Genomic DNA, 26,985 nt, shown 5'->3' with positions numbered 1-26,985 from the left:
GTGCTAGTTGATGTTTGCTTTAACATCAAAAAGGAGTTCACTCAGACAGTGAGTAGGACCACTTCTATTTACTTTTTGTGAATATTTGCTAAAGTGAGATTTCTTTCACAGAAATATGTATGGGGAGAGAAGGAATGAAGAGTAGCTACAGACGTGTGCATGTGTCTGTGTGCTTAGAATATTTACAGTTGAAGCTTTCATCTGGCCTCCTTGCACTTTTAGGATAGATGAGAGCAAATCTGCCTAAGGAAGGCACGCAATGGCAGGGGCTTACATGCCTCAGCCAGTGGCAAACAGAGGCTCCATATACACAGGGAAAACTGGTAAAACCTTCCGGATTCTGAATACAAAGTTATATTTCCAGACTTCATGCTGGGATAAGATGGAGGCATTTGTGATTCTTTCATCCCTCTTCCGTAGCTTTGTTGCCTCGGGAAGGACCTTTAAGCATGCAAGCTGGAAGGGACCCACAGCACATCTGTCAGCCCCTCAGTTGGGAAGCAGAACCCATCGTGGGTTCCCGTTATTGCACATCAAATGGAGTTAGCTAATTCAGCGTCTGTCTTCTCCAAATAAAAGTTCCTAGCAGTAGCAGTGCAGAACAATTTCCAGGCAATCTCTTAACTGAAAGGTGTTACTTCAAACTTTTCATTAGATGCACCTATTCCTAAAAATTGAAAGGATCGTTTTTTGAAAAGAAAAGGGGACTGTGCTGGAGGAACTGGATCGTTGCTTTGGCAGCTGCAGTGCAGGATGAGCCTCGAATCACCCTGTGCTGTAAGCAAGACTCAGGCAAACTGTCTGAGTTTTTCCTCTCAGGTTCCCCTCATGGATTTGCTTTCAGTTCACCCAGAGGAGCGGATTTCCCCCACAGTCTCTAGGTAAAAGGTTGTGACAGCTACCTGGAAACCTGGCAGATTTCCCAGGAATTGTCATGAGTCAGTTCCATGCAGAAGAGTCGGGTCCAGCCTGCGCTCGGACCCGTGAGCCAGCTGCTCCCGGCTCTGCTCCCAGGCAGGGGGGTACAACAGAAAAGACGGCTGTTCTCTACTTCCAGATAAGAGCACTGGGGCATGTGTAAAACAAAGCTTGACTGTGCCTCCACCGAACCAGAAACCAGGTCCCGGCAACACTTTAGAAAAAGTATCTTCTCATATTGTTAGAACAGTCTCACTATTCAAAGGTGTTAATAAAAATCACGTAGAAGAAACAGTCTACCTTAACAAAGTTTGTGATAGTGTTTTTCAAAATTTTTTGGTAGTTGAACTGTGATATATATAGACATCCTAAGCAAACTGTATTGCCTTATTTCTAATGTGCTTCAGTGCTACATTTCTAAAATCTTTGCCTGTTTCCAGTGAAAACAGCCATTTTACTCTGAGTCTCAGCAATTAAACGATGATTGCAGGAACTCTAATTTGCAGAGACATAACTTCAAAATAACTTTAAAGAATTAACAATGAATGATATGTACACACATATGCAATCAATATGTTTGCCCAAACACAGCGCTTATTGCTTTTTTTCTATCAGAATCTCCTATCCACACTGAAGACTGCAGAACCCAATCCTTTCTCAAATAAGCAATTATTTTTTTGAAAGCATGCCATAGAAGAAACAGATTGTAAATGTAATTAAAGTAATCAGACTAATTCATTAAGAATACCTTTTTTTTTCCTCCTTGAATATTTATTTTTTTACTGGTAATGAAGCAAATCTCTCAAAAGAATTCATCGGAAAACACACACATTATGTAAAAGAGATAACTCACATGGGCTTTTACCTATGTTATGTTGTTTTATTGTTTTTAATGTTGATCCCTCAGAAACCACAACTCTATTCTTTATGTGCAACCCCATACAACTCTCATATTACTGGATGTTCCCCTCAGTCTCGGTCTCATTCTTCCAAATGTGTAACTACCACAGGCACTGAGGTTCATTTCAGTATCTTTTCTGATGCCAGACTCCAGATTTCCTCTTTCTCAGCAACTATAAAGTGGCAATCCATCAACTCCTACAGACTCCTGTTACACATAGCTATATCCTCAGCCCGGTGACTTCCTATTGCAATTCCTTCTGTTCTTCCCACTGCATTACAAGCCTGGCTCACCTTTTGCACACAGCCTCAAAAAATCTGTTCACTGGTCTTAAAATCCTTTGAGAATATCACAACCTAAAAATTCTTATTCCTTTGTTTGTCATTCCATTAATCGTGCTTTGGGCTACTGATGATGGACAAGCTCGTAGCTGCTCAGTTACATCATTTAAGGGATTTCTTTAGCCTGAACGTTTAAGCAGTGGTTTCAGCCTTTTCAGGTCCCTTAAATATATCCTTTCTCTTTCAGCCACCTATACCATTCTTTGTCTATATTTGCATAGTTGTCCTGTCATTGTGTTACCCCCGCATGCTGCAGTTCCTAAAAATCTGTAGGAAGCAAAACAAATAGAATTGGTGGACTAAAAATGCTGTACAATGATATCTGCAAGATACTGCAAAGAGGTATAGGGAAAAAATTGACTGCATAAGTCAAAATGAGAAAAAAATATGATGTTAATATTGTTACGTTGTCTTACGTTCTACTAAAGGTCGGATTTTATTTTAGCTTTAATGATTGTTAATATCAAAATCTTCTAAAGGAAATGATAATGGTTCTTTGCAACGCTTTATAAAATTCATACAGCAATAGTAGCCGGACACTGTGTAAGTCTCCGTGTCCCGCATGGAACCCCTGGATTACCTAGCAGCTATATGCTTAACAGTTCTAGCTTTAGAATTAGTAAATGATAATAAGAATGCAGATGTATTGCAGATAAACACGATAATTATGATGTATTTTATCAAGATATTAAGAAAAAATAATTTGTTCTGCTCTCTTTCTTCCATAGAAGTACTTCTATAAGAGTCGCAGCTGGCAGAAGGGCTGTGGTAAATTAAGCTATTTGTGACTCAGACTTCAGTTATTAAAGTTGTTTTATTTTGTTATTTTTGTTTCTTCAAACTGTTAATCCTTTTCTGGGGCTTTTAGGAGTGACTGCAATGCAAATACATAACCATAATAATAATAACAACAATAATAATTTTCTTTAGTGCCTGATGAGGCTTTTGTTGGTTTTTAAGTCATGGGAGACCTTTAATCAAAGGCCCAAACAAATGAAGCCTGTTATGTCATTTAAAGACATACTGCCTTGCTTCTGCAAATACAACATTGGCATGCTTTTTTTCTCAAGCCCATTAAGCTGTCATATGTGTTTTCTGCCTTTCTGTGTTGCTTTGTCAAGCTTTTTTGTGCATCTATATCTTGGGAACCAGCAACAATGAGAACGGAAACACAGGAAAAAGGCCTGGCAGTTTAATGAGGCCTGGATAACATATGCTTCACCAAGGGGACCTCATGCATTTTCATTTGAGCTAGTCCTTCCCCTGCCTGCCCCTGAGGCCAACGGGACGAGATGAGCACCCTTCAGCAGCACTTCAGGCATGAATACATTGTCAAGGGAAGAACAGGTCCCGAAAGTTGGCTGAAATGTTACTTGAAATAGATATAGCTACGCGACTAAATGTACCCGCACCGAGGAGCGACTGCTGGTCCCCAGGACGAAGGGTGCAGAGAGGTTCGTGTTTGCACAGTCCAGGGCTGGCCCCCTTGCAGTACATGGGCTGGCTCCTCTTCACAGGTCGCTTGGTCTGGATTTCTTTTAGGCCACATATGGCACTTCTCTGGCCTAAGGACATCATTTGTGGGGTTTTTTTCTTTTTAAAGTGTCTGGCATAACGTGAAGAGCTCTAGATTTTTTTCTAGTATGGTGTGTAAGGTGCGTTTTCTCTTCCGTCTGACATGGCACATGAAAGCGTAAGGGGGTGTTGGAGGCCTGTGTAAGCTGCAGGGGGCCAGACATTGCCAATCTTGTCCACCCTACCCATAAAGGGGTAGTTCGGGGGTTGAACTATTCGCTGCGCACCAGAGTTTTATTCTAGAGGGAGCTCACTGGTTTACTCAAGAATGAACTAATATATGCTTAGTGTAGGTGGTGAGGATGCCAGGACCTAAGATCGAACCAGTCAGATGAAATATTTGACAGAAATAGACACACCCTATAAACCATGTATTTTCCATCGGTGTTGGTGCTTGAGAGTCTAGCTATACAGATACTCCAAGAATACAAAAGATCTGCTTGAAAAATGTCAGTAGTAATCTTTCAGCTAAATCAAGTGGCCACTGGATCTCAGTCCAGGCAATTGTGTGACTCATTGACTGAGCATACAAGGAATCCCTGAAAATGGGATATTTCAAAACACGGAATATTTCAGTCTCTAGGCCTGAAGTTGCAGACATAAAATGGATGAATGGATAGGTAAGATACTCATTGAAATTCATTAAAGTTATACAAAGAGTAAGGCGGTCATTTTTTTCTTGAGTATTTTGTGCCACATAAAATCCATGCACATGCTCACTATTTCAGCTCTAGTAATGTGGTTTATTTTGCCACCTGAAGCTTCTTGCTAAAATGCTGCAGAGCAGCATATCACACAGCTACATCTGCTTATTCTGCATGTTAAATAAATGGTTTTTCAGCTCCAGGGTGTTTGATGCCTGCAATTATATTTGATAACAGTGAATAATCTCTTCTATTATTAATAGGCTTTTGATGGGTGAGGCTCCACAGGCCTCTTCATTTGAGTTTCCTGACCTTCTAGTTTGCAGACAAGTGAATCTAGTATCACGCCGACTGTTAGGAGAGATTTTTGGTGTCCTTTTCCTGATTTAAGCAGTATGAAAGAGCCACTGCTGTGTGGAACACTAAGCTATTTGGAGACCTTTTCATTCACTTTTGTGAGCCTAGCCACTTGCTATTCTTTTATAAAAAACACATGCTGATAGGATCCCATTTAAAGAAGGAAGGGACGGAGGCTAAGAAGGATTTGCACTGAGGCGATCCAGGTTATGTGTCCCCAAGGACAGCTGTGGCAGTAAGGGTAAGTCCCACCTCTGAATGCAGTACACCCATTGAGCTGGCTGGTCATCTCCTTGGGCAGCATCTCTTCCTAGTTTCAGGGACCTCACATACTATACTCTACAGACGTATAGGTACTACAGTTAGGGAACATCCATCTAGCCAAGATTTTCACATAATCCTGAAATCCTCAAGTTTGGAAAACTCAGCATGAGACACCTCAAATTTTCAATCCAACTCTGGTACTTATCCCTTCACTCTAAATCAGTGCATGAGACATCCATCAACACCAGCGCTATACAACCTTTTTCCTACTGTGTACCTCTAGCCGTTTAGGAGCTAACATAGGCACATTTTTTGGAAGTAACTAAATGAATTAGAAGCCAGTGTCCCATTGACAGTCAGTCAATCAGTAAGATGGAAAGGCTGCAAACCCTTTTGAGATGTGAATTCCTAAACCAGTAGGATGCTCTTGAATCTCCTATTCATTGTGGCCAATCCAAAATCAAACTGATAACAGTTATAAACTGTTACTTCGTTGTCATGCAACCTCCATGTGACTATATAGTCACAATATACTAACGACTATTTGCAAACTCGGGAGTTTGGAGCTTAATCAATTTAAATCACAGCAGAGGTGGTGAGCACTTGCCTCTTCCATTTGTGGAACTCACTGTCTCTCTGCTTCGTGGAAGACTTGTAAAACAACGGCTGCACTTGCAAAAAGCATAAAAATATTTCTATGATGAGCTGAATTCCAAGCTGAGAGTTCTTTGCACTTTACTAATGATGATACTCTAGCTCTTGGTTAGATAAATGGGACAAGAATTACTCTGACCATTTTGTGATCAGTAGAATTAGGCATCCAGCTACTTCAAAGATGCCTGGAAATTTTCCATGCCTCAGCTTTTATTTGCTCAATTTGAGATACTTTATGCCGAAAAGTGCCAAGAATTGAGAACTGTGCCTCAATAAGAGCTAATAGCGTTAAGCAGCTAGGACAGTCATAGCCAAACTCAGAGGCCCAAAATACATCAGTCAGGGTGCCACAAGGCACTGACTGGTGTGCTGTGAAAGGATAAGTTGCGACTTGCCCTAGGTGGTTGCCCAATAAGTAGAACTGGGTAGTTCTTGGGACTCCCTACACCTATTGGCTTTTAGATACCCATACAAAGGCATTGGCTTTTCCAAAGAAATCCTATCACCCCATCGTGCACAGATGCACAAAGCTGTCAGTGCAGCTGCAGCATCTCCAAATATGAGCTATGCAGGTGGTGTGGCCTTAGCTATTTATTTTTCAAATGTCGTGGCTATACCTTTCCAAGAACTGTAGCGGAGCTCTTAAATCTTTGCCATAAGGAAGTGGTAAATGCTACCGTCAAACTTCATGAATATTCACATAAGGATAATTTAGCTAAAGTCCCAGGACGCCAAGGAGCCAATTGAAAGTACATATATATAGTTGACTGTTTAGATGATGGATCTGAACAATACTTCATCATTCAAATGACTCAACATGACATGTAAATAATTGCTTGTGATTGCAACACGCACCAAAGGTTTAGTTATTGATTCCTCAGCTTGCCTGTCATTGCTGGTTAAATATTAAAGGAAGTTGTCACAACAGATTTCATAGAGTGTGTCTGTACATATGTAGGTGTAGGTGTAAACCAGTCTACTTTTTGGCTTCTTTCAATAAAGCAGACTAAAGCTGGATTTTTGCTAAATAAGTACAATTTAGGTTATTGTTGAATGGATAAAATGACTGAAAAAACATGTGTTACAACTTTAATTAGAATTACATGACTATACTCATAGTCAGTAAATCCTAGTCCGCCATAGCTACTGATTTAGGGGATGATCCAGGCCCTAATGAAGTAGGTAGAAATTTACACCATCAAAGAGCAACAGTTCTTTTTAAATTAAAAAATAAAAAACCTTCTTCCGTTGTAGTTACTGTATTTTTTTCGGTCTATAATATAATAGAAATATATAATTTGTGAATATGCAAATAACATTCCTGAAAGCATCTACATTTAAAGTCATAGCACATACACATTTCCCTTTGCAATATTCATGCAAATTAATTCAGTGAAAAATTCAGTGCACATTACAACACATATCTTACCTTCGGGCAGAATTATACTGCTGCCATCTCTTTTCTTTCTTCCATGGCTTCTAAAAAATTAGGGGTTTTTTTTCCACTTTCTACCTTAGTTATAGGAAGACAGATTCCATTCAAAAAGTAAGAGCAAGCTACTCAGCAACGTCGCCTCTTCTCTAGGGATCTGATTTGGAAAAGCTCTTGGAAGAGGTGTCTAGGACAGGTGGGGTGAATTTCCCCTTGGAAGTACCCACCTACCTCTCTGGACTGTAGAGAGAGCCTTGATAACTTAAACTAGTCACATAGCTTCCAGATAGCTGGATGCAGTGGATGTCACCACTTACATGCCTCCATTTCAAGGTGGTGCGCTTCTCTATCATCTGAGTGTCCCAACACACTTCTAGGTGAAATGGAAAGAGAAAAGAATGGAAAGATAAGGGCTCGAGAGAAGTTCACACCGGAGAGAAGCAATTCTGTTTTCAGCAAAATCTCCCTTAGATGTGGTTGTCCTCTGTGGCCAAATCCCTTTCTGGTTACTCAGGTCTGTAGCTCCAAAGTGGTAAAGGAGATTTATTGTTATTAGCCTCAATGTGGCAGGGCCAAAAGCGGGCAACAAAAGGGGCTTTTCAGTGTAAAGCTTCAGAGTAAATATACATTTTCCCATTCAAAAAAAAAAATGTTACAATAGGAGTGTCATTGAAGTTGGATATCTTTTACGATCAAGTATGTTGTCTGTCTAAAAATATAGGTTTGAATCGACCAAAATGGTTTGCAAATGCTTTAAAGACAAAGTAACATGAGTCATTTTACTGTGGATGCATATTCCATCAACGCCTCCAGCACTGCCACAGCAAATGACACACTGAGATTGTCTTCTGTCAAAATCTACCATACAAGAATTAATCATATAAGAATGATTAAGAAATCATTCTTATAATTCCTCACCTCCATCAGTGTCAAATGGGTGACAAGAAACGGAGATTCAAAGCCACTCGTCCAGATTCAGTTTATGTAAATTAAAGTGCCCGTTCAGATGCTCTCTGTGTAGCCAAAGACGAGAGAGAGAGAACCTGAAAGTCTTAACTTCTCTCTGGAGATGTCCATTTCTCCATTTACAGAATAGGGAGCCTACTAACACAAACACTCAAGTGTTTAAAGTAAGGTAAGATGGATCTTGGCCTTGGTGGCTGGCTTTTAATTCAATCAGTCCTTAGGTAACTTATCTTCAAAGATTATAATGTTTGACCCTGCGTTAACTATCTCAGCCCTTCTGGCTTCCTAAATCGCTATTTCTGGTTGAGCGATAACCCACTTCTGCAGTCATATATTGGCTTATGTCCATCCATTTTTGCAATAAGCAATCAAAAATTCCTAAAGTCTTTCATGTGTGGGCCATCCTGTCTGTCTGTGGGATCCAGCTGGGTAGCGCACATCCGAAAAATCAGGCTAAGGACTTATTTCAGGGCATTTAGATTACTCTAGATCTATGCCCCTCCCTTTACCCCCTCACTTGGTTAATCTGTATGTTTGCTAACGAAAGCACTTCAATACTGTGCACAAAAGCACTGAAATTCTGTGCATCGTGTTCTAGCACTGGGGACTGCGTCACTGGAAAAGGGGTAGAGACACATAACATTTCAACACATTGTGCAAGTCCGTATTAATGAATTACAGTCACTAAGTATCATTATAGCTCTTAGCACTGTTTTCTAAAGGCATTTTGCAATTCTCAAAGCAAGGCTATTTAGCGAAGACACTTTATAAAACATAGCATTCTGCAAAATGCCAGTTGGCAGATCTTGGCTAGACGTGGGAACTGTTATATTTTGTTTTGAGTAGAGGATGGTTTAACCTTATTTATCATAAAAATGTATGGCGCCAGCACAGGCAGAGATGGTACAGCTGTTGTCTATCCAGTACAGCCTGTCCTATTGCCGGTCTTTAGTTTTGCAAAGTAAAGGAATTTATTGATTCTAAATTGTCAAAAGTAATGCAGCTGAGATGTTATGAAAGACCTACCTTGACTATGTTACTACTTGAAAGGGATATTTTTTATTTCCTTTCCTTATTTTATTCTGTGCATCTGAGTAGTTTTGGATCATCAAGGTTAGTTTTTAGTGTTAAAATACATTCTTCCCTTAAATTATGCTGCAGAACAATTTTTTTCCTATTAATCCCTGTGCCATCTGATACACCTGGACTGTTTTTTAAGCCTTTCACATATGACAATAATAGGGTGATAATTCTGTGCTAATTTCATAGCGAAAATGGGCCAGATGTCTACAATATATTAAACAACTCTTAGTTCCTTATTCTGTTTGGAGCTCACACTTCTGTTGCAAATATCTGTGGCAAACTGTCCTCATGGACCAATCCATCATTTTAAAGGGAGGACCAAAGAAAATAGATTAATCAAAGGGCTTGCAGTTATTGTCTCCTCCTGTTAGCTCCAATTCATATATCATTAGAGAAAAAAAGCCTGTCAGCACTGTGGGATGTTATCTCTTTGGAAGAAATATTTTCTTTAGCACAATAATTTTTTTCTTTTTATGTGATGACAATATACAGGATTAAAATACTGGCTTTCCTAACACTTCTGTATCAAGGAAAACCAAATCTAAAGGTTCAGTACAGCACTTTCAGAAGGTACAAATATTTTGCTTAAACAAAGATACAGCAAATGCATGCAGTGCTGGTAGTTCAAACAGAGCTGTTCATTTTAATGCAGTGTCAGGACATAGACAGGCAAGATATAGACTGTATTATAGATACCCAAAGGGTGTTAACACTGCTGAACCAAAATGGTAAAATTTAGGAGGAGGAGCCCAGAGAATTGCTTCTGAGTGGCCTCAGCATTGAATTTTAATCATTTTTTCCACAAGTGCAGTTTCACTGGATGCTTGATCTAAGCCCTTTGAAGTCAGTAGGAAGAGTAATGCAAGTCTTTGTTTCATGTACCACATTCATTAACATGAGAGGATGCATGTTTCTAAAACAAATCCTGCTCTTTGTTAAGTGAACTAGACAGGAAGTGCTGGATCTTCAGCCCTGTGCAACACACAAGCCTCTTTAGGCTAGATTCATCTCAGCCAACCCTAGGCACCAAATAAGCTGCCCTCTGAGAGCATCTGTGCAGAGCAAGTGCTGCTTCGCTGCTTCCAGTAAACATTTAAAATTATCAGGGATGAAGGGCTGCAAGGCCTTCCCCTCCTCCATCCAACCTGTCCTCCTTCTGCCAACTCCCAGTCAGGAGACAGAGGTTACTGCTACTTAATCCGCCCTGGGGACACAGGTTTTCACGACAGCTGTTGTCCTCGGGCAGTGAATGTGCTTGTCTCTGAAGGAGCTTGTGTGATGGCTGCCGGTGGGAATTTACCGGGTGACATCTTGTTGCTCCCGCGCTCTGCTCGTGGGTCTCATTCTGGCTGGCTCTCCAGCAGAAAGTTACCTGAAAGCAGCGGCTCTTACGTGCTCCTCGGTCAGGCCTGCGGCCTGTCTGCCCAGGATTTCAGGCTGTCTGGCTGCCTTTTGCAGCTGTCTTTGGTGTAATTTTCACAGCTTTCTTGAATCTGTTGTTACCTTTGACATATGGCCTTTTCTAGGTTAAACCATTGCCTTTTGCCATTAATTTGCGTGGCTGCATGACAGAAAGATCAAGACCTATTCTTCTACAAGCTGAGGCCTCACATTTAGGCTCCTTTGCTAACCTTTTTATGGTACGTGTTTTCAGTTTCCTTATTAATATCCCTGCACAAGCACCCGTTTGCTAGTCCACCTCCAGAAACTGGGATGATCATCTGCCATCACCATGTCATTCTCTTCATAAGAAATGACCAGGTGTGTTCGGCATTTTCCCAGAGCTGTTTGGGATTACAGGTGGCTTTTGATGATCCACTAAAAGAAATCTTTGGACAGCTTGTTCTGTTACATTCTATGTCCTCAGTGAGGGAGTTTATTCCTGGCCAACAGAACACACTCTTTAGCACAGCTTAGGCTTGGTCTTTACTGCATCAGGTTTCTTTTTCACGATATCTGCTCATAAATTTGAAGAGATTACTGCTGGATTGCCTTTAAACATAACCATCTTGTACTTGTGTACCGCCTCATAATAAGAGGTTACCTCTTATGACAATCTTTACTTTAATTTTGGACATCGCTGGGATATTAATGACCACTAGCCTGCCCACCAGCATCCTCCAGATGCCTGGCATTCCCTCTAGGGTAAGGCTCAGTTTACATAAAAACACCTTTGCAACTGGGTTTATGGTTTTAAGTTTTAGACCAATAGGTCGATGGACAAGGCTGGCCTCTTGATTGGATGGCTCATGAAGCTCAGTATGTTAAAAATTGTTTTTGACATTACAGTGAGCATTTTTGCCCTGAGTAAATCTGTCCTCAGTCATCAGTAATGGGAACTAATTTTTTATTAGTATGCTGTTACTCCGTGCCATTCCTCATGCTAGCTGTAGTTACGCCCACTACAGAGCCATTGCCTTCCTCTGAGCTAGTCTAACTAGATCCAGTATTGCTTCATCTTTCCAGCCTTCCTCATTTCTTTTTTTAAGGGAATTCTGCATTTCAGTAGTCTAGTGGGCTAATATAGGGTCTGTTTTTTTTTAAACATACCTCTGAGGCCCATTATCTTTTAATTATTGTTGAATTGCTAGAATAAAATTCATGATGGTAATTCTCCTCTGGTCAGCAGAGGATAATTGTGCAATACACGAACCCAGACTTGCATTGACCTGCTGCTTTTGAGCATGTGCATGGTGAACTTCTTAATCTGCCACATTTGATTGTCATTGGCCTGAGAATAGTTTTATGGAGTATCTCCCCTAAGAGGGATGCTTGTCACTGGTGCTGGATTGACTCCACCGTTCAGATGCAAATTGAACTGGCTGTTGATCCAACAGCTTAGTTGAGACTGATGAATGCTGGCATCCTTTTCTGCAATGCATGCAGGCTGAGAGCCTTTGGACCTGCCACATCACATTCTAACTATCCTCTTCTTTCCCTAGAAGTCACCATGAATATTCCAGCTTCCTTCTTTCTGAGCAGCTGCCATACTGAAATTTATTCAGCCCTGTTTCACAAGCCTTGTGCACCGCTGGTCCTAGGTTGGGTGTTTTTCTTTCCCCTCTTTGTGCTGCTTTCCATGCCTGTGCAGTTGAACCCTGCTGCTTGCACTTTCACCAGTCCATTTCTCCTGCTTCCTAATCTTCTGTGCTTGACCTTATGACTGCTTAAGATTAAGGGTTCTCCACCACCGTAAGTGCATGACACTGTTTTAATTATCTTCTGGACCCATCTGCTTTCCTTGTCATCCTCAGGAATTTTTACAGAATTAGATCAGTTTTTCTCAGCGCTCTTTGCTATGTGCAGGCATCATGTGTCCCCCAGCGATTTCATCTCTAATGAGGAAGTCTCTTATGTTTTCAGAACTGCATGATACCTTTGTATGTCCTTTGTAAAAGACATTTAGAGACAGTGTTGAAAAGTGCTGTGAAGGGTGCTTTGAGCTCCTCTGTTTTACTTCATGTTGGGTGGACAACGGGTTCTCATACAGTCAATGATCAAATTTCAGTTGAGGGGTTGGTAAAATCCAGCTGAGGAGGCTGTAACTTCTTAAACTACTCTTACTTGATCATTTGGGATGATCTGTTCATCCCCTTCAGTTTTTACAGCTGTTGCGCTATCTGCCATTATCTCTGGCTACAAAGTCGCATTCACTTCTTATCCTTTTCCTCTCATGAGGCAGTGAAATGAAAGTTTTACTTTCTTACTTTTATCTCCCTAGGCAGTTCTCTGTACAGACTGGGTTCTTATTTCCAGTACCTCAAGGATTTTGTAAGATTTCATTTGCCTGGAAGCTGTTGATCTGAATTCTTCATTTGCCTTGTTTATAGTTACTGTTTTGTTCACCTGCCAGTCGCCCACCTTTGCTTGCTGCGGGTGCAGCTAATCAGCTGCCAAATACCCAATGTTGTGTAATAACATGGGAGGGCTCCTTGCTTCTAAAATCAAACTGTCTTTTTGCTATAAGAAGATCAGCATGTTTCCCATATCCACAGCTGTCATTCTCACCGTGAGTACGGACTTGAGTACTTCTGGGAGATCCATTAAAATACACCTCCTGCAACAGGTATACTTCTCTGAAAGGCCAATACACTTTACTGCAGATCTGTTCTAGGCGTGAAATTGCAGGATGTTGGAAGGCCTTTGAATTTAAGAAACTTTCTTTGCTCGGCTTCCCATGAAAGTATCCCATTTTAATAAGAATCACAAAGTTCTATGACAACCGCTCATCATATTTCTTAAATGAGGTTGTGAGCTTTGTCCAGGACAAAGTGATGAAGTGTCCGTATCACAGAGATGTATCGCAATTGGCACTGCTGCTTTCTTTCAGCCTCTGTGGAAAAAAAAAAGAAAGATTGAGCAAATCTGTAGACTCCTTCAAATTTCTAGGCTCTAGGCTCTGTTTGGTTCCTTTATTGATTTGTTTTTTAATTTGTGCCACAGGTGGAAATCAGGAATCTGGATATTCTCCCTCTGAGAGAGCATTAGAGGATGTGAAGGAAGAGTTGAGAACTTCTGCCTGCAGCCCTTCTGTTCATGATGGTCCTCCTCTCTCTAGGGTTCAGCTCTGGCATTTTCTGTGTTTGAAGCAAGAACTTGAAATTCACGGTTCAGATTTTGGTCAATCTGTAGCTGGAAGCATGTAAAATCCTGGGGTTTATCTTTTTCTTTTGATACAAAACAATAAGTTGGCTCCACTTCATTCATAACTAGCCTCAGGTTTAATCAAAAGACTCAAACCTTTTGACAAAACATGGGCTGGATACCACATCTGTAGGAAAACCTCCAAACAGCTGAATTTTGCTTTGCTTTGGGTTTCCTCACAAACATTTCACATTGGTCCAAAATAGACTTTTTATGAGATGAAGGGATTGTCCTGAATAAAGGTTAAGGGGGAAAGAGATTATGTGACAAACTTTGTTTCCTCTGGCCATTTGTATTTCTGTTTATATTCAAAGGCTAGGGAGAAAGGAGTAAGTGATACAGTAAAAACATGTGATTTCTAAAAGGAATCCTTTTAGAAAATAATGTATTAGTTAAATGGCACTGCATCTTGCCAAAATGACATTATTATAACATCATCCCTTACAATTACTAGCACAGCTGAATCAATAATGTGGGTAGTCTAAAGAAAAACTAGCTACAATGGAGCTATAAATTCTGAGGAAATTATTGTAGCAATTTTCTAGTGGTTTGGAAACAGCTTCCTAAACTTCTCAACCACTTCAGCAGATTGCCTGCCTCATGCAACAAGTCTGTTAAAACTAACGTTTGCTTGTGACAACACTTTTTTTTTTGCTAGTAGACAAGAGCCAGGGGAATTTGCATCCCATGGAAATATAGTTATGTCAGAAAAAGGTCACTTTCACCTGCAACTTGCATCTGCTGGCTTAAAGTATTTTAGGAGATTTCATCCTGTTTTCCTGAATATCTGGGTCAAATCTGCATTGTGTGACATATCTTTAGCTCACATGAATCAGCAAAGAACAAATGAAATTAGAGGAATATCACTTTATCCTCGCTGAGGAACCATCCTTTGTTTTCAGCCAACTCCTACGCCATTTCCATTTTTTCTACTGTCTTTTATTTTGTGAAGGAAAGTTGGGAACACATTAATATTATTTATCTGAATATATTTGTCCTGTAAAGTTATACTGATACTATAGTAATTCTTTCCAACACTTCTCGTTATTATTTAGAGTGCCAATAGCCCAAAGAAATAGCATTTTGCTGCATTTACTTCTTGACTAGGCAAAACTAAAATATAAAGGATCAAATAAATAATAATAAATTCCAAATAACCGGAATGTTATCAGATGTGTAAAGAAGCTGATTCTGTTCATCAGATTATACTGGGCTGGTTCATGTAATGTCAGCAACCATTGGCCCATGGCTAGTTGTGGACTGAAAAGAGAGAGCCTGTTTTCAGCTACTGCAGAACTCCACCAACCTCCATGTGCTTCAACAGAGTTGCAAATGTTCGGCACCTGTTCTCATCAAGCCAGCAGATGGTCACAATTTAAGGAGACCCCATAGGCTAAATAACCTTCATTTACTTCAGGCTCTCATGATGCTCCACATTGCTATGCTTATCTTAAATGTTCTTTGATTGAAGAAACTATTATGCATTATATAAAACAGACAAAGTTTGCCTTGATAACAGATCACAGCGCACAGATTCGCTTCACTTTACTTCACTTCTCAGTGACTTTAAGTTGACTTGGATCACGGTCTATGGACAGAGCTCGCATTAATGTTGGTCGTCTGAGTTTGTAGGCTTCGTGAGACGAGGTCTTTGGCTGCAATACTGGTTTATGCCTGGGCACCTTACCACCCTTTGCTTGTTCCTATAGTGTGTATATTGTTTGGGTGATCTAAACCAAAATAACACCAGAACAAAATGGTACTTTAAAGGTAGATCAGTTTCTTGATCCACATCACGCTGCAGGCATGTGAACACTTTGTACAGGGGCAAGAATGAGTAACAGAAATCGAGAGAGTTAGAAATTAACTAGAAAAAAAAGATGATTCTAACAGAATCTTTTAATGTACTTCCCATTTTCCAAAGGGAACAAATAATTCAAAAGTACAAACCTTACTCAGAGAGGTGATTCTGTATGCTGAAATATGATTAACTCATAATAATATACAAATATCATGCTTTCTACTTCTCTATTTCATGCCATGAGTAATTATCAATATTATAACATCTGAAATCTGAATCTGGGCTACCTATTGTATGATTTTCTGTACAGCTTAGAAGATGACCTAACCATTCTACTCTGGAATAAAAGTCCTACTTGTAATTCAAATGAACATGGGCCATCATGAATTGTCAAGGTTGAGTTCTTCCTGCTTCTTTCACGCTGCATAATTAAGATGACTTTTGACATTCTGGTAAAATATGCTCATATTTTGGAATTGGAACAAAAAGGACAGTGAAACTAGTGGATGGGGAAAAGCCCTCCAGTGAAGCAAGTCTCAAGATTCATTAGATACTGAAACAATGACATTTCTGGATCAGCAGCGCAGAAATGTTAGAGCAGATCGTATATTTGTCTGCTGACATGAGAAGATTAGACTGAACAATCAAATTAAAGAATTATCAGTGGCAAAAGTCTCCGTTACTCGTGGCTATAAGAATATAATTGTTTCTTCCCTAACACATTATGCCCTAAACCTGAACACAATAGAAAGGCTCAAACAGATTTTTTGCTCACTAAACTATAAACACATAGGTAAACAATACAGTGCTCCAACTTGTTTGATAGTGATTCATATTGGTAATGATAGGGATTGATATTTGAAAAAGAAATATTGAAAACTTTTGCTGCACTCTTGGAAGTCAAATAGAGTCACTGCTTCTTGGATTGTCTACTGTTTACGTTACAAGACATCCTAGGGGTTCCAGCCAAGATGAGGAATTTATGCTTGAGTGATCTACCCTGGATCAAAGGTACCAGGGCCTCACTCACAGGGTTCAGAGCTGGTGCGAAGGAGGCACTTCAGAAAAGTGCAGGAACTCTACATGTCTAAATAGGCTGTATCTATCACGGTTCCCAATAAATAGGTCCTAGATAAAATATACATTGAAATTAATAGGAAAAAAAGTCATACTGACTTCAGTGGGCATGAGGTCAGACTGAGGATGCATGAACAGTGAGTCCTCAAAAGTAGGACTTGAAATATAGAGAAGAGAACAGAAGAGAACAAGAGAGACAAGTGAGGCACTGCCTGAGAGGTCTCCCTGGAAGCTTGCTGACGTTTTGGGATCCCCGCATTTCTAATAGAAATATGATTTATAGACTGGCTAATATTCCTTCCTTCCTCTAGACCTTGTTCCATGCTTGCTCATGAAAGAAGTTTTTTCTCACGTTTGAAAGACTCATTCTCACTCATAGGTATTCCCAGGTCTTTACTCATCCTGATTAGATTATTGAATAAACATATTTCATAAGGACAGAGGGAGTATTATGACCAGCTCTTGTGACGTTATGAATAATACAGGAGAAATAATATTTATCCTGCAGTTCCTGCATGGAGTTTAAATATTTTTTTTTGTGATTCCTGGGCAAATGTCTCTTCCTAGTCCTTTCAACATGACATTCAAGGAGTGGATGAAGGCTAAAATATCTCTTTAAGAATTATGTCCAGTGCATGGAGAAACAATAAAGGAGTATCCCTATTCATATCATGTGAAGGATTAAGGAATTTTACCCAGGAAAATCATTTCAGCAAAATAGTTTTATTTATTAAAATATGTCTGCCAGGTCCATCACCTTTTCTTTTTTTTACCATTGATGATTGAAATGATTTCATCTGTCTATACTCACTTGTGCATCAATTTAGTAAAAGGGCATATTGGTTTCTGTCCTGCCTAGCCTTTTATTGGAGTAAAATTAAACAATTTCAGGATTCAATTATTAATACCTTCCATCTATAAACCATGTCTTCATCTATAAACCATATTGACATTCAGTCTAGACATCTCAAGAGGGGATTCACTTCATGAATATCAATAAACAGGTTGTAAGGAGACTGGGAATATTAAATTATTTGAAAGCATTTGACAGTTGACAATGTTAATGCAATAATTAAAAGCTCACATTCTTAAAAAAAAAAGCTGCTCAGCATTTCCATGTACAAAGCAGTAAAGTCCTTAGAAAGTATAAATCAACACTGCTATGTTGTCACTATTGGATCTGTGTAGATTTCCACCAAATCCTGCAGTGCTTTTACAAATAAGGAAATGCTCTGAAGGTGGCATCAAGACTTAGCTTAACCTCGACTTATGCCCAGTTTGGCGTTACCTTTTCAGTAAGGAGGAGAAACAAAATCATTTGAGAATGCAAATCCCATCTTGCATTAGACCTCTTCTTTGAAATGGAAGTGGAAGATAACCCAGTACTCTGAAGACCTGGCTTCCTACCAGAGCTGGATTTTAGAAAGCAGTAAGTCAGAGAGCAAATAGTAAAAATTCACAGTAGAATCCTTCTGCCTTTCTCAGTGTAGCATGTGTAAAGTGTCCCTCGGTAGGACTCCATCAGCTCAGAAAAATCTAATGATGAAAGACAGCAGATTTCTTTCAGGCGTTTGTCTTAGCAATGACCTTCTTTGAGAAAATAGAACAATTGACCACAGGAACACAAATCATGTCGGGGGCTTCTTTTAAATTGCTTCTCGGGGTGACTGGAACCTAATATCAATGCTCCATGTGTTTGAAAACAGGGAAATCAAAAAAAAAAAAAAAGCCATCATAAAACATTTAGGATTCTTAAAGAAAGATAACGCAAAAAATATAATGCTGTCATAGCCGAGGGTATTCCACTATGTTTTAGTTTACTCTGTTAAAACATCGTTAGTTTAACATGTATTCAGATTTTTTTGTATAACGAATTGGTAATGCGATCACTCTGTGCTTTCCTCTTCCTACTGCTTGGTCTGAAAGCAGGTTAGTAGTTTGGCTTTGATTTTGTAATAGGAGATGGTGAATTATATGTGCAATAAAAAGATTCAGAATTATTATAGTTAATAGCAAATAAATCTTGGGAGAGATATTCAGCCTTAGGTACTGGTTAAGATGTTCTTTACCTCAGTGGAGTTAAAACCTGATGACCTTTAATTTGACCAAACTGAGAGCTCTCTGGTCCTCACTGTTGTAACCTAAACTTGCCACTGTGCAACACGTAAGTTAAAGTTGGTGCCATATTTGCCATTTGAAACTTGATTAACAAGTATTGAAGAGGAAGCCACGTGTGCTTATTTTGCATGCAGTCCACATCCCCTACAAGAGAACACTGATAATTTCAGTTGTAACCCATGGGTGCGTGCAAATGAATCAGAGTGTAGTTCTAAACTAATGACACACTTATGTGCAGAAAATATTTTGAGGTGTGAACTTACTCCCACTGGGGAGGCAGCTCAAGTCCAGGTCCAAAGGTGTGTTCAGGTGCACATTTACTGTTAAGTCATTGCGCTCGAGGCTCCTACCGCTACTTCTTTGCCCTGCCAGCCACCACTGCCTCCTTGCTCCTTCCCTCCTCCTCCCTCTCACCCACCTCGCTGCTTCCTACCTCCCCATCATTGACTCCAGGAAAGCTAATGCAGAGCCCAATCTAATAAGCTTTGCAGCTTGGGCTCTGCTCAGGCCCGTATTTCAGAGATGAAGTTGCCGTACTCTGCAGATGAAGCACACCTCATGTGATGGGACAGCCTGATCTATCCTATCAGATTCACAGCTAGGCTATGCATGATTTGAAGACCCAGGCCATGATGCGGTGGGGCTTTTAACCATTTGCCTTGACTGATGGTTGTGAGTAGTCATCAGTAAGACCTTCACATTTCTATTAGATGTCTGTTAAAGTGTAGCCAGGGATGATCTCTGATGTGCGTCCTTTGAATATGCATGTATCGGTGGCTTGGACAGTAAAGGACCGAAACAAGTGAGTGCCTGACGGTACTGATTTCTTCGTGAAACACCACAGATGACTAGTGCAGGATTTACTATCCACTGCAGACTAATGGGTAATCCTCAAGGTTCAGGTGCTCTCCCCAGCTCCACGCCAGGGATCCCCTGGCGATTGCTATCTGTACGGAAGAGCTGTCTTGCAAAATGATACCCTGAGACACCAGCTCCCCAGAGGGACTGGACACTGCTGCGATGTTGGGGGCACCCCTAGACCTCAGCTGGGGTGCTGTTCAGTCCTGTTCCCTTCCCTTCTCTAGGAACGGGATGTCTAGCCTGCACGGCTGACCCTGAAGTTGCTTTCAGAATGAAGGGCTATATGTACCCCCACTTCCCCCAGATTCTCCCAGAGGATTGATTGCTGTCTTATCAAGGCTGGCAGTTGGTAGCACCGATCGTGAATAATTATTGTTTCTCTATCACTAAAATATTTTGATGACATTCCTGGCCCTTGTCGTCACTGTACACAAATTGTTATGCATTGCGAGAGAAATACTGCCCTCCAGCTGCCAGGGCAGGTTACTTATAGTTCTGACCAATTTCAACAAATATACTTCATAAAAAAGTATCAAAAAGTATAATGAGTTGTGCACATCACCAATGCTCAGTCAGGACTAGAAATGACTGTCTCCAAGATATTCAGGGGTGATAGTGGCTTTTGAGGGGAATATAAGACACCATCTCTGTGTGCAACTAGTTTTTCAGTAGACAGTGCATGTAAAAACCTCTTACAAAGGTAAGTGTAACTCTAAAACAGAGCGAAAGTGAATTTAAGATAAAAGTTATAGCAAGTTGTATAGGACACTTCCATTTTATTCTGACTGGGGTTGTTTTTCGCTTTAGTTTTAACAGAAGTTAGGTGAATATCCATGTTAGCATCAATAATGTTTTCTTTTAAGGAACTACATTCACTGGAGCATTTATATTACCAAATATGTGAGTGTGTGTGTGTGTGCGTGTGTGTGTGTGTGTGTGTGGTGTAAGTAAGTGGTGTAAATAAGTCTACATCTGCACATCTATTTTAGACTAAAAAATGCCCTTTTTGCTTGGTGCTGGTAAATTTTGCAGTGTGCATAGATGTCAGTGAGCATGGACGTGGGTTACTTAAACGCGTAATTGTGATAGAAACCCATGCAGAGTGCTTGCTTACTTCTTACCATTCCTTTCCTCACCACTTCCCATTGCAAGCAGTTTGCATGCGCTCATTGTAATTAGACATGGAAAACCAGGTCCTGGGAGATATCTTGATGATTTAGTAACTTTAGTACCACCCTATAATCTCTTAGTCGTGTTCTCCCTGCTTTGCTTTCCTACGCAAGACAATAATGCTAAGAATAATTTGCACACTTAAACTCTTTCCCCTAAAATCTGCGTTTCCACTTAAGTGACACTGATAAATCGTTCTATAACCAGTGGTCAGTGTGGGTATCTCTGCCATCATGCTCTCATGTAACTCCCATGCTGGCAAAGAACAGTATCGCAGGGTCCCTGTCACTCTGCTTGGCTGCTGTAGCGTATTGATATCATCTGAAACGTCTCCTTGGATGGTCGGCTGGCAAGCCTGTGGCTGGCGAGGGGTTTTGTTCAGGATGCTGAGGCTGTTCAGAAACCTTTCTGTGAGCCTTTTACATTCTCTCCTTTTGCAGGACAGAGAAAATCCTTTTCTGGTGTAGATCAGGTCATCTTCTTTCAAGTCAGTAGAGTAGTATCAGCTCCTTGCCCCCACATTAAGATCTGTCCCCTAGTGTTTATAGGTTTTCTGTAAGGAAGGAGGATGTTGTGCTGTGGGGCTGGGCTACTGGGGGAATTCCCGGTTTGTGTGCTGGTGTAATTCAGCAAGGGAGAATTTGAACACCGTGTTTCTTTTGCATTCCTCCTTAGGAAACACTCTCACTGTTTGCTACTGATACTAGGATGTTCCTAACACATCAGATAAGGGGCCTGCCTTTATTGCTACAATCTTATACCAACAGCTAAAATCCCAAACATGCAGAAACAAATTTTCTGTGAGTTCACGTATCTTGTACTCACTGATTTGCTCTGACTAGTCCTCAAGATGGATGCATATAACTTATAGGTTAGTTGGCCACAGTCTTATTTTGATTATCAGGTACTTGGCTGCTTCCTTATATAACTCTGAACTAAGATGGGACGATATTAGAGAGAAAGCATTATCTTGGGAATGTTAAAGCCTGTATCTCCATGAATCACAAAACTGGCACCTAGTTTCTTGAAATTAGGAATCAGTGTCCCATGCCCTTCAGAAAAGTCTGGCAGAGTCAGAACCAGCACCAGTTCCACAGGGACCAGCTGGACCAATAGACTGTGTATGTGGCTAAAATCTTCTGGATCCCATAAATTTTTCAAGCCAGTTTTAATTGTTCAAAGGAGGAAGGATAATAATTAGGAGAGAGAAAGTTGGCCGCTATTTTTTGGAGGTGTTTTCTGTACATCTCAGCGAATCAGAGCTTTTTTTTTGTTTGTTTGTTTGTCTGTTCAAACACCCTGTGTTGGTTTGGAACAAGGAAGTCAATTAGGGTATGTAGGCAATCACCAGGGATTAAATCCACTTGTAATTGGGAACATTAATTTGACAGGAAACACTTTCTTTAGAGAAAAAAAAAAAAAAGAGAGAGCGAGAGAAGAGCAACACTGAGCTTTTCAGCGCCTGAAGCAGAACATGTCAGTGTCTCGGTTCCAAGGGTGGGGAAGTGTGTAACTCAGAGGTATCTATGGTTTCTGTGGGAACACTGAACCTGCTCTTTGGTGACGCATTCGGGAATTAAAGAATCCCAGAAGACTTGAAACTGTTTTCAAAAGGTGCCTGGAACTTAATCACTAGAGGGGTTGTTCATTATCAACCCTGAAAGGCTCCACGTCGATCTTTCTGCAGGATAATGTGAGCGTTAAGTGTCAGACACCCTGAATTTCAGACTGTCAGCCCTTCTGGGCAAAACACGTTGCTTTTCGGCAAGACGTCTCATAGGAGGCAGGTTTTACCTCACAGTTTGCACTTGCTGTGGGGCACCTGTTACCAGCTGAGCTTTCAGTGGTCAGCGGAGTGCAACGCAGCACATTTTCACTCCAGGGCTTGTCTCCCAGAGACGTTAATGTGCCGAAGGCTAAGGTGAGCTTTTACAAGGCACGGTTTGGAAGGGGAGGAAGCTACCTCGTACCTTCTGAGTCCTCAGAGCATCTACTCAGAGCACCAGTTCACTATAGCTGGTGTGTGGCAAATCCAGATCCCAACGCCGACAACGAAAGACCCTAAGGCAGACGCTGCTGAGTGGGAACGGTATTCTGTGACTAGCACGCCTTGACGCGCAAATCACCAAGAAGACAATAAATCAGCCCGTTTTACAGAGTTAAGGTGTAGAAAACGCAGGGCACCGTTTCAGTCGGGGTCTGCTGCCACTGAGTTTTACCAAGCTTTCACAACAACCTGCAATGCAGCTGGCTGTGCGATGCAGACTCCCCGCCAGGTTCCAGAGCACGGAAGTATGTTTCAGTCACTACATTTCTGATAGCTGTAGCAATGCTGGAAGTTTCCTAATTTCTGCTTTGTTCCCGCAACTGCCGGTTAAATAGTGCGTAAGAAACAGGTACTCACAAGAGTTGTACAGAAGGTACGCAGGTAAGGTAGTTCAGGGACTGTGACTACCCAAACGCCCCCGCCGACTGAAGCATGCGTGAGCTGGCGGAGCCTGTGTTGGCTCTGCTAATCTGCGTTTGCAAAAGATGTTGCTCTGGCGTGCTGAGGGCAGGAGGAATGTTCTAGGACAAAACTAGGACGGGATTACTGCTCCTGCTTGCTTCACGTTGATTCAAAGCGTTTGGCAGGAGACGCTGTGAATCACTAAGCTTGCCGCTGTGCGGGAATTACACTGGCGTGATTATGCCCGATGGTTCTTGATGCTATTGTTCCTTTAATAAAAAAGTCTCCTCCCTATACCAAATACAAAGAAACCCAAATCCGTGGTGCACCGAATGCGATGAAAGCTGAGGACCGGAAAGCGGTGCCTTAACAGGAATGAAGAAGAGGTTTGCCAAATAGTGGAGTCTATTCCCTCAGGACAATGTTCTTTTGCAATACAGCTGAGGTTTACCTCTTGCTCCAGACGCTCCTCTGCATGACACACGACATGCCCCTAGTGTGCATAGCACTGTTTTGCTGGGTGCAAAGTATCCCAAAAGTGTAGTTCAAGTCTAAGGAAGAGTAAATGTGGTTTAAAGTCTGAAACCAGAGGGCGCAGAGTCCAGACTCTTTGATTTTACATAGAAAGGGAAATTCTCCGAGGGAATGAACTACCACTTTCCATAAAACAGGGAAACTCACCCTCACACCTTGATAATTCAACTTCCATCTAGAAAAATCAAAACATTTCCAGTAAGGTTTCCTGGAATTAAAATATCTTTAATAAATTATGTACCCTAAATCAATTTTTTTATTTTTTAATAAGCCAGATGTTTCATTTTATATCTGTGCGATAAATCATTACCCTGCATTTCCCTATTAGCATAGTGATTTATGTGAAGTACAGTCTAGGCTCACCTGCCTGTGCTCCCAAGAACACCGTGTCTCCCACAATGCAGTGTGGATCTCCTGTGACTTATGGATGGTTATCCAGATTTCAAAGAAGAATGAAAAATTAAGATTGCTAACTACTAGCTTTTGTAAGGCACTGTGACACTATGGCAAAATTGAATTTAATACTTGAAGAAAAAGTATTAAATTTTCAGTAAGTAAAAACAAAACATTTAAGTTTTATGTATGTTAAAATATCTCATCTCACTTAAAACATCATAACAAAAAAGGTTACCAATAAGAAAAGAAAATAAGAAAATATTATAACAAAAATTTTCAAAATTTCAAAGTTGTACTCTGATTTAAGACAAAAACAAATTAGAAGCTGGGGTGCTACAGGACTGATTCAGTGTTCAGTTTTGCTCATGTTTCTAGTTCCTGATTTAAATGCTGGTTTAACTGCAGAAGAATCATCGAGAACTCACAAAACATCATAAAGCCAAAGCATGTATGTCTATAAATAGGATGTTAAAACCTTGTTTCTTTTCAGTGAGCTTGCAGATTTGATTTAGTATGGCTGCTACTAATTGGATAATTAATTTTTTTTTGAAACATTTGAATGAAACAGATATTCCTTAGCTGAAGCATATTCTTCTAGCTTCTACAGTCCAATGTCTTTCCAGATGTTTTTTTAGACATTAGAAATATTTCCCCTCCCTTAGCCACTTCCACTGACACTTCTCAGGCTTGGAAAGGCCTTACTGGGCGGACAAACACTTGCTTTGCTAAATCCTACTGTCTGCCAGATTTACAACTAAATTTAATTTGGCCATGGCGTAGTTATAGGAATAGACACAAGCTGGTTTTTGCCTGTATAAACTAGATCAAAATAATTTCATAACTCAGTAGGGAATCATATGTCAGCTTTAAACAATTGCAATTGTAGAATAGCTCCTTTGGTCATTATTTTAATATGATCTGGTCTGTTAAATGCAAGAAAAAACAGAACATCTGAGATGAGTGTGTAGTAATTTGGTTTGTAATTACAGTGTAAGCAAAGCCAAAAAGAGCAGAAAAAGAATGGTATTTGTGCTGCTAACAGGGCTCCATCCATCACTGAGGAAATTCTAGGTGAGGCTAGGGTGAACTTAGGACGCCTTCAAGTATCCGCTTTACGTGTTATTACTTGTTCTTTGTTGCATGAGACCGCTCGGTATCTAATATTCCAGGCGCAAGGGAAGATAGCCACTGCACCAAAGAGCCTGCCTAGAAAGAACGTGGAATTATTTTTAAAGATATTCAACAGTCCGTCGTCCTATTTTGTAGAACTGGAAAGTAATCTTGCAATAGGACCAGAATACTAAATCTAATTGCAAATATCTTAAGGTCATTGCTAAATTACGAAATTCAGACTCAGCCACATCTAGCATGAGAATCCGTTTTGTTTGCCCAAGAGAAAATGCGGATCAGAGCAATACACTTTCTTACAAATGTAAGAACAATTCCTGTACAAATCTAAAATGTCTTCATCTTTATTTCAGGTCAAGGTCTCGCAGTAAAAAAGCACAGGCTGACAAGATTGGTATCGTCAGTGTAGAAACGTTAGAGGAACAACCTGGGATACCTGCAGAAGGGAAGAAGATAATTGCTGCTGAGTCCATTTTCTGACTCATTTACTGTATGAATGTATTATGATGAAAGCTCACTCTTTCTGTCCAAGAAATTAGTATATTTTATATGGACAATTAACTGGACTGCAAGTTATCTGCTAAAAATCAAATAACCTTGGAGGAGAATATGCTAACTCAACGAGAGAAGTGGCAGCAGCTGAAGTGTGTTTTCTTTACATGGACTCATTGTCATAAGACTTATTCTTTTCAGTACATCAGTTGGCTTCATTATAGTTTTCTTGATAGTATATTGTGATTAAACTGCAGGATTCACAAATGGTTCAGCAGCAGAGTTATAAAGTACTAAATTATGAAGGACATAGTGTTAAATCTATCAAAAGATAAAGGAGTAAAAATATCCTTTTATTATAAATTAACAATGAGATGTTAAACATTAGCTCTGCCTATAAAAGCAAATCAGGCACACTGGGAAGCATATTAAATGGATATAGCCCACTTTTATGCAGACATGAAACACAGAAACTCAGTAAGTCTTCTTTTTTCTGGTAGGGAATCTAGGTAACAGATGTAAAGGAGGAAAATGCCAAATTTGCTACAGAATTGAAAATACTATTTTATTTTATCAGATTTCAGGGAAATAACATTATTTGTAAACCTAATAATATTTTGTTTAATTTAAATTTACAGTAAAGGGCACCTATTACAGGCTCCTCTCAGCGTCAATTATGAATTACTAGAATTCTAAACAAACTGAAACAGTTATGTCTCTCGTTCTGCATATACTTACACAGATGATTAAGCATACAGTTAGTCCTATTCAAGTCAGGAAAATACTCACCTGCTCTGGGTTGATAATCAGTAAGATCTTCATGAGACTGAAAACAGAAGTAGATATAATGCAACACACTCTGATAGGGAAAAATGATTACTACAGGTATATCTTTGATGAAGAATGCTCTGAAATATAGGATCCTGATGTAAAAGACTCATCTGGAAAGTGATTACTTTTTGTTGTGATGATTAATCATTATTAATTATTATTTGTTGAATGCTATAGGAGACACAAAAGTGAGAGAGTTCTAGAGAGATTCCAGTCCGAAAGATTAATCCTTGCTGCACAACAGGGATTCCATACATGTTTCATTCAAGAAGTTTTGGATTGTGAGAGTTAATCTACATTTGTGATATTATCAAAAAAGTTCTGAGCTGTCCAACAGACTGGTGGACAG

The sequence above is a fragment of the Struthio camelus genome, chromosome 2 (genome assembly GCF_040807025.1).
Source record: "Struthio camelus isolate bStrCam1 chromosome 2, bStrCam1.hap1, whole genome shotgun sequence".
Taxonomy (NCBI): domain Eukaryota; kingdom Metazoa; phylum Chordata; class Aves; order Struthioniformes; family Struthionidae; genus Struthio; species Struthio camelus.
The sequence above is the reverse complement of the archived record's forward strand: the minus strand, read 5'-3'. Positions refer to the sequence as shown.